Source organism: Erpetoichthys calabaricus, chromosome 1, assembly GCF_900747795.2.
Source record: "Erpetoichthys calabaricus chromosome 1, fErpCal1.3, whole genome shotgun sequence".
Lineage (NCBI taxonomy): Eukaryota > Metazoa > Chordata > Cladistia > Polypteriformes > Polypteridae > Erpetoichthys > Erpetoichthys calabaricus.
In genome coordinates this window covers 14,156,227-14,170,163 of record NC_041394.2, presented here as the reverse complement: position 1 = coordinate 14,170,163, position 13,937 = coordinate 14,156,227, and the positions used below count along the sequence as shown (strand labels likewise).

The following is a 13,937-nucleotide window of genomic DNA, read 5'->3' as shown; positions in this document are numbered from 1 at the left end:
ATGTTAAAGCGAACTGCTTTCATACAAATCAGCAAGCACATAAAGATTGTTGTCCTATGTGTGGATGAAGATGCTTGTGTTAATCACAGGATCCACACACAGGTAGTCAGGGGTTCAAATTGTATTGTTGTAGCCAGCATTTCACCCTAAAGATAGGTGGGGCTGGGTGGGTGATTGACAGCAAAAGTTCACAGAGGTATGCCAAGCTAACGCTGCGGCACTGTGTCCTCACAGGTTTAATTATTAACAATATAGATTATTTAAATGAAGTTTTATCTGTATAATATAATAAACATTTTGCTGCATTTCATCTTAAAAATGATATTGTCATCATATGTAAATGCGCTTTATAAAGTGGCTCAGGTTGTGCAATATAATAACTAGTTTACAGCGAGGTGATTGTACTTCTAAGTACAAACAGTTCTACTGGAGCACTTGATGGACTGAATGAGTGCGTTTAGAGTTCTTGGGATGAAACAGTTGCTGAACTGCGAGGTCCGTACAGGAAAGTCTCTGAAGAGTTTGCTGTATGAGAGCAGTTCAAATAGACAGCATGGCTGAGGCAGCGTGTGCTTGATGCTGTATACCGATAATTCTCTTTCCAATCAGCTGCTGTAGAGCTGTGATTCACATTAAGATAGTGATATAAATACTCCAAGTGGTGCAGTGAAAGTAATATGGAAAAAGATGATCCGCTGTGGAAACACCTAATGGGAGCAGCTGAAAGAAGAAAGTGGTGGTGCAGTGAGAGTAACAACGCTAAAGCAGCTATGGTATTTAGAATACTTTGGCTATTCCCTGGACCATTATTTTGTTACAGGTTAATTACAATCAGATGCCTTAAACTAATAAACAATATACAGTTAGTTTCAATGTATATGATAAAGCCTTGTCGGGGATATGGATCTAAAAAAGAGAGGGTAACCACACAGGAACAGTAGCACTGCTTTGACACTGGGTGCCGCCGGTCTGCAAAACCAAGCAAAGAACTTGCGCACGCCAGGGTATGAGCTACCGTGGAAATGTGCGCGACTTTATACCAAGTTTAGGTTTTATACATTACGTGCGAACATTTCTACGCTCAAATCGCAACATTATTGTGCGTACACACCGTTTATACACGAGGCCTCTGGCAGTGGCATAGCTAGGGGCGGTCCGCCCTGGGCGGCACATTTTTGGGGTCGGCATTATTGGCCAAAAGGCTCAGAATACTTCATGTGTAAGCAGCAGGGTTTAGAAAAATATCACTCGTGAATGAATTCTCCGATTTTCATCCACAAATGCTTCAAAAATCACTTTCAGACAGTCCTTCTGTGACGGCATCAGACATGGCGGTTGAAATTTATGAGGCAATAACAAAAATAAACAAGATAGATAGATAGATAGATAGATAGATAGATAGATAGATAGATAGATAGATAGATAGATAGATAGATAGATAGATAGATAGATAGATAGATAGATAGATAGATAGATAGATAGATAGATAGGATACTTTATTAATCCCAAGGGGAAATTCACAAATTCATTACACCGATAATAATTTAAAGGAAGATAAACAACTAATTCACAATGTATAATTTTGTTTCGTTAACAATCCGAATACGCATTTGCTCTTCTCCACCTATCACTTGTACACCACACCGGTTCTGGTTTTCGCAGCGTAATTATATTAAACTAATAATCAGAACACAGCTTATCAGTGCGTCTGTACTATATTCTTGTCTAGTTGATGTTTAGAAATAATTATATGTGAAACAAATATTGCTGTTTCTCTATATATAAATAAATCAATGCAAAATGCATCTTAATTTTTCATTTTAATTTTCTATTTAAATAGGTTAACATATTCAGATACGTTGGAGGGCGGCAAATTGCAGCCCCGCCCCAAGTGGTGCGAACTCGAGCTACGCCACTGGCCTCTGGTCCTCCCAGCGTGGAGGTGTCCCGGCCGCACTCTACACTTGTTAGTCTGCAATGTAAGGTGCTTATATCATAGATTTTTTACTCTCCGAGGAGATCATCCAAATGATTTGATGCCTAACACAGTCTGTCACATTTTCGATTACATGTCTTAATAAATCAAACAGTGCATGATGAACACACACAGATGTATTTGGGAAAAAAAGCGAGCTGGAGAACTGCTGGCTGCTTTGTCTTTTATATTTTATTGCTAATAAGGAGCCATTAAAACACTGAATGCAGCAGTTTAAGATTGAAATAAGCAATCGAGGGTGGGAAACCTTAACAAGCGAGACCACTAAAATAAAACATGAAAATGCCACTTAAGCAATAAGTGCTTCATCAGCAATTATTGACTTCTCATTAAGAAACTGAGTTGGAACAAAAACCTGCAGCCACTGCCACTCTTCAGGACCGACATTGCCAGCCATTGGCATGATGTGGATTCCTGAATTTATGTAAATGGAACAATTATGAATGTATTATTAAAATTACTTGAAGTGACTTATTACTTGATCAACTTATAACTAAAAAGATATTGCATTTCTATGACGGAATAAATGTGTGATTTTTTTTTTTTTTAATTAACTGAAACTTCAATGATTGACTTATTTATTTACAATTATAAATCCAGTTTGGAACAACAGGTGGTAATAAATTTTATTGATTTTATTGTAATCACACAGCATTTCATACAAACAGATCAATTTTTATAAAAATAGGATCGAAAACAAATCAACCCCCACCCCTGAGAAAGAGCATGGCCAGCAGAGTAAAACTTTAATAATAGTAAAAATAAGTAAATAGATAAATTAATAAATGAATAAAGATAAAAGAAGAAGAAAATGAAATGGGGAGAGATTAAGCATTTAAAGCGCTGAAGAAGCAGAATCTAAAATGTTATTGATTAGATCCTGCCAGGTTTTGAAAAAGTTCTGCACAGATCCTCTAAGGGAGAATTTGATTTTTTCCAATTTCAAATAATATAAAAACATCAGTTGCCCACTGACTTAGAATAGGAGAGTTAGACTTATCTTGCTCAATTGAAAGAATCCTATGTGCCAATAGTGTAGTGAAGGCAATCACAGTTTGTTTGTCCTTCTCCATTTTAAGCCCCTCTGTGAGCCCACCAAACACAGCTGTTAGTGGATTAGGAGGGATTGAGACCCCTGAAAGGCTGTCTGAAAGGCATTTAAAGATTTTGGTCCAAAATGATGTTAATTTGGTGCATGTGGCCCAAAACATGTGACGCAGTGAGGCTGGAGCTCGATTGCAGCGTTCACATGTTGGATCTTACCCTGGAAACACTTTGGACAATTTTAAGCGAGACAGATCTGCTTGATATATAATTTTGAGTTGAATAATTGTATGTTTTGCACTTATGGAGCGCGAGTGAATTCTCTGCATTGCTACCCTCCACTCCTTTTCTGATATGTTGAGTGAAGATTCTTTTCCCACTGAAAGGAAGGGACTGTAAAATAATTATATATATTACAGAAATGCTGTCCGAGTCCTTGAGACTGAGCAATATTTTTTCCGGCATAGAGGTAGGTGGGAGGCGAGGAAAATTGGGCAGGTTCTGTTTAATAAAGTTTCTAATTTGAAGATAGCGAAAGAAATGTGTCGCTGGAAAGTTAAATTTGGAGTGTAATTGTTTGTAGGATGCAAAGATGTAATAAGAGTATTTTCTCTTAAAATATTACAAAGTAGCAGTAAAGGACGGACTGTTTCTTTTTTAACGAAGGGGCTGAAATAAAGAATCAAAAATAAGATTTCACAAAGAAAACATGAAATTGTCATTTTGATTTTGAATGAATTCACTTAGGGTAAATTAGGATTACACCTAATTAAGGAAAACAACAACAACATTTATAATGAACTGTAAGGGCTCGTTTATACTTCACGCTCAGAATGCGTACGCGCCCGCATCATGGCTGCCACACGTTCCCAGCGTTCATTTGACGCGTCCTCTGAGCAGGTCCTCCGAAATTAACGCGATGTGTGCACAAGTTGCAGTACCAGCAAAAAGTCGGGGGGCGCAGCGTGATCAAGTCGGAACGCGACGTCCGAGTCTCTGGTTACTATCTACATGTGACAGAAAGCCTCTATGTGGATCCCACAGAATGGATGTGCACGCTTCAAAGTTTGATGAATGGTTCGATGTGGTGAAGCAAAATGCAGACATACAGACGCATTCGTGGTGCTTTTATATCCAAGCGTCGCATATTCCCGATCGTAATGACACGATACATTTTAAAACTCTCACATTTCATCTTTTGTGCCCCTTTTTTTTTTTTTTTTTGCAACTTCACAACAGCAACAATGTACAGCTCTGTATTTGAGCCACTGAGGAAAAAATTATGGACATGGTGAAAACGTGTATTTTGTGATTAAAGTGGAAATTTTGGCTTTAGTCTCAAAATGTCCACTAACCTTGTAGTTTACTTTATCATTAAAGCAGACCGTCGTAAAGTCACCCCAAATTTTAATCGCTACGGCAAGCAGCAATAGATCACCACACAGAACACATTAAATGTCTGATATTCCAACTCTCTGCACATTTAGAATCCTTAGATTTATACTTGATATCACTTTCATGATGAAATGCATTAAAGTATGTATGTTACATTTTACAGATAAATCGGTAATTGTTTAAATAATGAATACTGTTAATAATTACACACATAAGGGTGACAAAGTGGCGGAGTAGCAGCACTGCTGTCTCGCAGGGAGTCACATCGCTGGTATTCCCTGCCTGGATTCCACACTGTGCTCCGGTTTCATTCCAAAGATATGCAGACTTGGGGATTTGGTCCCGCTAAATTGATGCCAGTGTATGTGTGAGTGCTTGTATTCACCTTACGATGAGCTGATGCCTGATCTACAGATTGTTTCTGCCTCGTGCCCACTGCTTGCTGGAATGGACACATGCCTGGATTGATGCATTTAATCATTAAACATCCTTTTCAGAGATATTGTGGTAAGGTGTCATTGGAATTTAATGGGTGTTCCAGGCAATTCAGAACACAGAGAAGCCGAACCTGTTCTCACCGTGATAATATCTCACACTGCCACCTGGTGGATTCCTCCACATTTACCTAAAGTAAGCGCGCAAGCAGAAACAGTACAACGCTTGCGTAGAAGGAGCCTCCACTGCAGCATGCGTCGTGTGAAGTATAAACCTGGCCTTAGTCACCAAGACAAAGCTGAACTCAAAAGATGAATTAAAAAGTTGAACAGACGTCGACTATTCTCGTCAATATCTGCGTTGTTTACTGATGAATTGGAAGTGAAGATTTTTTCGGTTGCGAGTGTGAGCATTACTTCTGCAAATGCTGATTGGTAAAAATTAAAAGCTGTACACCAATGATAAGGATATGGAGATATTCAAATTTTAGGAGACACCTTCAAAAATATTATTAATTCCTCCCAGACAGTCCATGGCACGTTAAAAATGAGAACGCTTGGCAGCCCTAAACACAAAGGACATTCAAAAGATTAACTCCTGCTTGGTTGACTTTTCTTCATAACTGAAGCACTGCAAACTGTACAACTAAAGAGAACAAGTCCGACATGACAGTGTTCATGAGTTACAACCCAGCCAGAAGTTACTGCAAATCTTGAATCCAATCAGCAGGGCCATTTCTGACCTATTTGGTTCTCCCAGGCAAGAAAATCTGCCATTACCCCCACTTCACAGATACATACGATATGCAACTAACATTGATAGCGCTTTGAGTACTGAGAAAAGCGCTATATAAATGTAATGAATTAATTAATAATAATTATTATTATAGACTAGTCACTTAATTAAAAATAAGTGTAAATAATAAAATAGAACTTCTTTGCATACACAAATTGTGCATGTACCAAAAGTCATATAGAAAATTAAAATAGAACCACTTTGAATGTGAATAATTTAGTTAACAGACACAAATTTATATAGAAAAAGGAAGAACAGCAGATGTTAGAAATACGTCTCTGCTAAATGGAGGGACAGAACATTGCAAATAAGTGTTTAAAAAAACAGACACGTTTGAACTCTCTTGCAACAATATCATTTATAAGATATATTCCTCATGGTCACAGTGTCAGTGCTCCTGCCTCCAAGACCTCCATTCCTCTCTTCAGGCTCACTCTCTCACCTTAATACCTCCTGACCCGAAGGACTAGTCAAACATTAAGTTCAAGGTTTGTAGTAGGGGCTTTTGGCGTCCGCTTTTTGAACAAGACCCGCAGTCTGCACTCCATCCGGGTCGGCCGTCACTCACCCCGCGGTGCCGCGCATTAATTAGGGCAGTGGGACCCAGCTGCGAGTCCATTTGGTAGGCTGCACGCAGTACCGCCGCTCCCTATACGCAGAGTACGCAGTCTGCGTAGGGCACCAACTCCCAGGGGGGCACCATCCCAGCTGCTCAAAAAAATCGTTTTTATATATTATAATAAATAATAATATTATTATTATTATTTGTATATGTATAATAATAATACATTACATTTATATAGCGCTTTTCTCAGTATTCAAAGCGCTATCCACACAGGGAGGAACCGGGAAGCGAACCCACAGTCTTCCACAGTCTCCTTACTGCAAAGCAGCAGCACTACCACTGCGCCACCTATAAAAATATAAACGTATATATTGCATTTTACGGTGATTGAATAAAGTTCTATTTTGGCCCCTAGAGTAGGTGTTTTTTTTTATTTTATTATTTTTACTTCCGTAATATTTGGGGGAGGGGGCACAAAAGTAAATTTCTGCTTAGGGCTCCCATTTGGCCAGCAGCGGCCCTGGCTGCACGTCACGTGAGAAGACGGGTGGCGGGATGGTGGTGTCCTGACTTTCGGTCCTAGCAGTTGCTAACTGCCGAAGTTAAAGGAGAAGGGTCTAACTGCAGCCGGCAATACCTAGGACTGTGTTGGGTTAAAGCGGCTCTGCCTCACGGTCACACGCGTGCTGCACAGGTAGCGAGGAGGTCACACGAGATGGCTGGCACGCTGCCTGCGCTTGTGTATGCGACAGTAGACAGATTGTGCTGGGCACAGTGCACACAGTGCAGACTCTCCCGAGGCACACAACATAGACACTTCTTTGTGTTGCGGTCTGGTATGAACATTTTAGTCTAACAAAACAAAGATGGGGATCTCTACAGAGGGCTACAGTAATGAACAATGACCACAAGAGGACGCCCTAGGCCCTTGCCTGGACTGCCGTTCTCTAGAAGCGGCCCCGCCAATCGCACACGAACAGAACAAATTCTGGACTCAAGAACAGACACATTGGTAGAGAAGCGCTGTGGATGACGGATGGGACAGCAGGCAATAAGCACCATGTATACTTAAAAGGATAGAAGCCTTTACGGTCTTTCCTTGACGCTCATCTAGATTTGTAGAATGTAACGACAGATACTTCGGCCAGTTGTTAAATCTAATTCAAACTTAATTCAAGTTTATATCAGGAAATTTAAAATATGCTTTGAGCATTATAAAACACCAGTAACAGCGCACTGCATGATAACGTGCAGTGAATACACTTGACTTGCATTCCTAGTTTTCCTCCTCTTTCTCTGTACGTTTAGCATTCGTTTGCTCGGAGGTTGATGCTCTTGCTGTTGAATCCTGAGCAGCTCTTCTTTTCTCCACCCTAGCGGCCCGTTTCTCTTTTTGCGTTAAAACTGATTGTCAGTTTTTGTGTTGCAATTACTTAGTACGTTTTCCTTAATTTTTTACATAAGATGGCACTTGAGGCAGATTAAAGACTTAAGAATGATTTAAGATACAAAGAGGTAGAGAAATAGACGGCGAAGGGGGCAGGGATGAGAACGGCGCCCGTACGCATGCGCCGCACGGTAGCCCTGCTGGCCGCTGCCGAGAGTTGATTCAACAATAAAATAAAATAAAAATATAAGGAATCACCTTGGTGGTCAATCATCACCCCGAAAACGGATATTAGGCGTTACGTAGTATGTGTGTACCAAATTTCAGGTCAATATTTCAAACGGTTTGCGAGCTACAGCGGATTTAAAATCCTGGCAGACAAACGGGTAGCCATTATATAAGAAGATTAAGTAAGATTAACATAAAATTGGGCCGTAATGACTGTGGTGGGTTGGCACCCTGCCCAGAATTGTTTCCTGTGTTGGCTGGGATTGGCTCCAGCAGACCCCCGTGACCCTGTGTTCGGATTCAGCGGGTTGGAAAATGGATGGATGGGCCGTAATGATTAACAGAAGCGTAGTATTTCCGTTAAGTTAAAAGGCTTTATTTCAAAATCAAATCAATTGATAAGGACATCTGATTTTTATAAGCATAAAAAAAAGCAACGTAATACCAGCAAACACGATTTTCAGTTAAGTAACTTTAAATTAGATGCATAAAAAATCTCTAAAATGTTTGTTTCATGTAAAAATAGGAGGTATTCGTATGTTATAACTCCGCCACAGTAACTTTTTTTACGTTTATTTTCAAAACAAGAATACAGTACTAAAATCTGATTTTTAAATTACTTTGTTTTTGTAACACTACTTCTGTCGCGAAGTTTCTAATGGCGGAGCGGGGAGTGAATGGAGAAGCGCCATCTGGGTTATAACACACAAGTACTAAAGAGGATAATCACGTACATAAAACGTGTTTAAGTTAAATCACTTCAACGGTGCATCGGGAAAATAGGAATAACATGTTAGGATTTAAAAAAATATTAATTTAGAATAAGATTTGTATAAAATAGGTGAGTAATGACAACAGTCCCCGAGGCGGATTACGCTTCTGTTATAAGAAAATAATTTAAGTAGCTTTGTTTCAATATCAATTGTGTTAATGCGACATTTAAGAGTTACGACAAAAAAAAATTTTGGTTGAATAATCTCAAATACATGAAGTCAATATCCCTCTATAAACATAACTTTTTCAGTTTTAATAAGAGAGCCTGAAGTCGACCTCACCTGTCAGTAAAACTCAGCATTAAGTGCGATGCGTCTCAATTCCCTCAGAGCCGAGACTCACAGACAAAACGAACAAACTACACACGAAGAAGATTAATAGGCATTTAAACATAGGGCTGCGCAGCTGTGGCGTAGGCACTTCGCCATTTGAAATAACGAACTACGAAACTGGCGAAAGCGGCCCAGTGTTGAAATCAGTCAATTTCAGCGGGACGACACACCTGAGCGCGCATGTCTTGTTCGTTTCAATTTCCACAGCATGCTTTAGATGACTTATCTGCTCCAATACGCAATGTTACCTTAACCAAAAAAAAATTTTAAAAATCATTAAGACAGCCTGAAGACGACCTTACCTGTCAGGTACAATTCAGCGGAAACCTGCCATTACCGCGATGGCTCTTCATGCCTTTCGAGTCGAGAGCGCAAACACAGAGACGCGCACTCTCCTATCCTATTAACCAGCTCGATCATCAATTAATTCTTTCTGATAACAAATGAAATGAAGAATCTACCCAAACGAGCAGTTAATTCAAAGTCCGTTAACTCCAGTTTTAAGTTGCATGTGTATCGTTCTAAAATGATCAGCGGTCAGCCCTCACATCCCAGAGGCTGACGTTTTTCTTTTCGAATTCCCCAAATTGTTCTCAACCGAAGGTCAATTCACGTGTTTCTCCTGCATGGTACTTGTGTACTAAACGGACGGCAGTTCCTACCCATTCTAGTTTTGGGCTCCGTGGGGGAGGCGCCCCGGTTTCTTAACTTTTGGAGTTTAAATTATTAGACTGACCTACCCCAACCATCAATCAAGACACTATATAAAAGCGGTCGGGATTGTCCTTCTTCCTGTGAGTGCAAAGCGTATAGCGGTATTCCGTTTATTACAGACTTACTACTTGCGGCTTGCCGTACGAAGCGAAGCGAAGCGAGCAGAGTTTTGGTGCTCCCACCGTTCCCTTGCATTTGTGCGCGATGCGCTGGAAAAACAGACAAAATTATGTCTCTGGAAATAATTAATGTTGATGAAGTACAAATGCCTCACCGCGTAGTAAATATCAGGGGAGATGGTGCTTGCTTATTCTCATCTATAGCTTATTTAGTGCATGAAACTCCGTCTTTAGCGGTACAGATTCGGGCTGACATTGTACGACATGTTTTAAGTAATTGGTCGATTCAATATAACCAAATTAATGAGTTGTGATACATGAATTTTATTTTTCACTGTATAAAATATCAAATTGATCTACATATTGAATTGCCTTAAAAGGCGAGTGAGCCTAGTAAATACTAACCTCAAAGTTAGTGGGGGGTGGAGCATAGTTGCCTATAGGTCCCTAATGTTAATGTCCCATTTGGGTGGCTAATGTTAAAAACGAAAATCCGATTTTCGTCACGATAATAGAAAGGTGTACTAGCCGTCCGTTTAATACACAAATACCCCGAATACTTTTATTTCTTGCGAAAACCATCCATCCGTTTGCGATGTTTTCTATCCCGCTTAAGTTGTTCACACAGCCAGGAGCGCAATCAAGGCGGAGATCAACCGTGGATGTGGCGCCAGTCCGTCCAAGCGCGCGCACGCGCACGCGCACGTTAAACCGAGGATCGGCGAATCACCGGATTGATTTTTCAAATTTAACACCGATAGGCAGTTCGTCTCACTGTTTGGATCAACATGTCCTTCAGCTCTGTCCTGATCAACATTAAGTGTACAATGAGTTGTTGATATTTTTGTGAATTATTTCTTTCTTTGTACTTTCTCTTGTACAGTATAAGGAATCATTAAAAAATTCGACCTCGAGGTTTTGATGAATCTTGACGTTTTAGACCTTCCTGAGTCCGAAAATACCATGTTTGAAATGATGTCTGTGTGTCAAAACGATAACCCGAAAACGAATGAGATTTTGTACACCTGCTTTATATGAAAAATAAGGAATCCTATCAACTTTTGGGGCCACTTCCAGCAACCGGAAGTGGAATTTTAACTGAATACTTTCGCAATTTTTTAAATAAACTGTGGTTATAATTTCAGATAGATGATTCAGATTTTGTGTAGATATAACGATAAAAAGCAAACAGATATGAAATTGGAGAAAAACTATTCAACCGGAGGTAGTATTTTATTTAAACAACCATCCAAATTTTTTGTATCGTGAAAATATAAAGGGGTGGCACGGTGGCGCAGTGGGTAGCACTGCTGCCTCGCAGTTGGGAGACTTGGGTTCGCTTCCCGGGTCCTCCCTGCGTAGAGTTTGCATGTTCTCCCCGTGTCTGCGTGGGTTTCCTCCCACAGTCCAAAGACATGCAAGTGCATTGGCGATCCTAAATTGTCCCTAGTGTGTGCTTGGTGTGTGTGTGTGTGTGTGTGCTCTGTGGTGGGCTGGTGCCCTGCCTGGCGTTTGTTTCCTGTCTTGTACCCTGCAGTGAGCTGGGATTGGCTCCAGCAGTTAGTATATAGCAGGTTGGATAATGGATGGATGGAAATATAAATGTGTACACAATATTAAATACTGTATTCAGTAATAACTATTATTAATTTTCTTGTAATTTATACATCATCTGTTTAACAAGAACACGTCATGTAAATATAAAGATGTAATGGGAACAATAAGCTGTTACATTCCTGTTGTGTTCCTGGTAATACATTTAATTTTCTGATATTTTTGTTTGTTTCCGCCATCATTATCATAAATAAATGTAGCTAAATGCAGTTTTACCTATAGCAATTTATTGCAACAAATACTATATAATACTAACACTTTTTCTATGTTTTTAGGTAACTATAACGCTTCTTACTTTGCACATAATCGAGGTCATGAAAAATATTCTATCACCGTTTTTGACCTCCCTAAGTACAAAATATTATCTAAATATAAAGTTTGATTCTAAACAGAGATAAATGATTGTGTATCAATATTATCAATTAGTTATGATGAGAAACAAAGCAATATGATATTTGAGAAATGGAATGGTGGCTCTGAGGCTAAGGATCTGCGCTGGTATCCCGAAGGTTTCCGATTCGAATCCCCGTCAGTGCCAAAAGAGATCCTACTCTGCTGGGCCCTTGAGCAAGGCCCTTAACCTGTAATTGCTCCAGGGGGTGCTGTACAATGGCTGACCCTGCGCTCTGACCCCAAGGGGTATGCAAAAAAACTAACGAACACTGTTGTAAGTCGCTCTGGATAAGAGCGTCTACTAAATGATGTAAATGTAAATGTATTGCGCAACTGGCGGTGGTTCTGCTGACTTTTTCCTCCATCTCAGTATACGAGAAAGTCGAGGGGAGCGCACTCCCGATTTTGTTCTTTTTCAGATTAATGTATTCTGAGTGACCAGTACGGAACTTTCCACTCCTCTTCACCGACTTGCACTGCATAGTCTTGTAAGACAGACTGGTGTTACCGATTTTGCTTTGCTTAATAAGAAGCAGCTGACTGGTATTTGTGTGTTTCCATATCCTTCTTTTATGTCCTTTTTTTCATTTCTGAGTCATTAATTTATGTTAATGTTACTTTTTGTTAAATAATTGCTTTATTCTCTTTACCTGTGTTATGTTCTATGTGTTTTGTGGGTGGTTTCCCAAGTGGCGGCACCACCTGCCCATCATCACATTGGACTGCCCGCAGCCCCGTAAAGGCTGTTATTGTTGTCATTTATTGTTGCAGTCAGGAAGTTGTGTTCGTGGTTTTTGTTATATTGTGTGTTCTTTTTTCTTTATTTGATCAATACATTTCGTTATTAGTTATCGGTTCACTGTGCCACTTTTCAGGGTCTCTGTGTGTGAGTGTGTGCATGCAATGTCAAGACTGGGTGTGTTCCTGGGGTCCCCACAAATTAACAAATCATTGCCTTCGGATGGTTGAATGTTCAACACGATCCAACCTCTGCTCCTTAGGGACAAGCTGACAGAGATGGGAGTTGATTCATACCTGGTGGCATGGATCGTGGACTATCTTACAGACAGACCTCAGTATGTGCGTCTCGTGAACTGCAGGTCTGACATTGTGGTCAGCAACGCAGGAGCGCCGCAGGGGACTGTACTTTCTGCAGTCCTGTTCAGCTTATATACATCAGACTTCCAATACAACTCGGAGTCCTGCCATGTGCAAAAGTTCACTGATGACACTGCTATCGTGGGCTGCATCAGGAGTGGGCAGGAGGAGGAGTATAGGGACCTAATCAAGGACTTTGTTAAATGGTGCGACTCAAACCACCTACACCTGAACACCAGCAAAACCAAGGAGCTGCTGGTGGATTTTAGGAGGACCAGGCCCCTCATGGACCCCGTGATCATCAGAGGTGACCGTGTGCAGAGGGTGCAGACCTATAAATACCTGGGAGTGCAGCTGGATGATAAACTGGACTGGACTGCCAATACTGATGCTCTGTGTAAGAAAGGACGGAGCCCACTATACTTCCTTAGAAGGCTGGCATCTTTCAACATCTGCAATAAGATGCTGCAGATGTTCTATCAGACGGTTGTGGCGAGCGCCATCTTCTACGCGGTGGTGTACTTGCTGGGGAGGCAGCATAAAGAAGAGGGACGCCTCATGCCTGGACAAACTGGTGAGGAAGGCAGGCTCTATTGTAGGCACGGAGCTGGACAGTCTGACATCCGTGGCAGAGCGATGGGCGCTGAGCAGGCTCCTGTCAATCATTTAGAATCCACCGCATCCACTGAACAGGATCATCTCACAGGTGGCGCAGTGGTAGTGCTGCTGCTTTACAGTAAGGAGACTGTGGAAGATTGTGGGTTCGCTTCCTGGTTCCTCCCTGTGTGGATAGCGCTTTGAGTACTGAGAAAGGCGCTATATAAATGTAATGAATTATTATTATTATTATTATTATTATTATTATTATTTATTATCTCCAGACAGAGGAGCAGCTTCAGTGACAGACTGCTGTCACCGTCCTGCTCCACTGACAGACTGAGGAGATCGTTCCTCCACCACACTATGCGACTCTTCAATTCCACCCGGGGGGGGGGTAAACGTTAACATTATACAAAGTTATTGTCTGTTATACCTGCATTGTTATCAC

General features: G+C 40.7%; 1 protein-coding gene across 2 annotated transcripts in view; it reads right to left on the bottom strand.

Moving 5' to 3' along the window:
- The window catches only part of si:dkey-202g17.3 (neutral and basic amino acid transport protein rBAT), a 65,902-nt gene extending 56,460 nt beyond the window's left edge, over positions 1-9,442 (bottom strand). Inside the window, exon 1 of one of the 2 annotated variants that reach the window (XM_028795716.2) lies at positions 9,254-9,442. The gene's annotated coding sequence lies outside the window, so the exon portion shown is untranslated. Of the gene's footprint in view, positions 1-8,900; positions 9,089-9,253 lie in introns of those variants that run through there. The other variant, XM_028795706.2, reaches the window with a different exon arrangement.
- Positions 9,443-13,937: the final 4,495 nt, after the last annotated feature.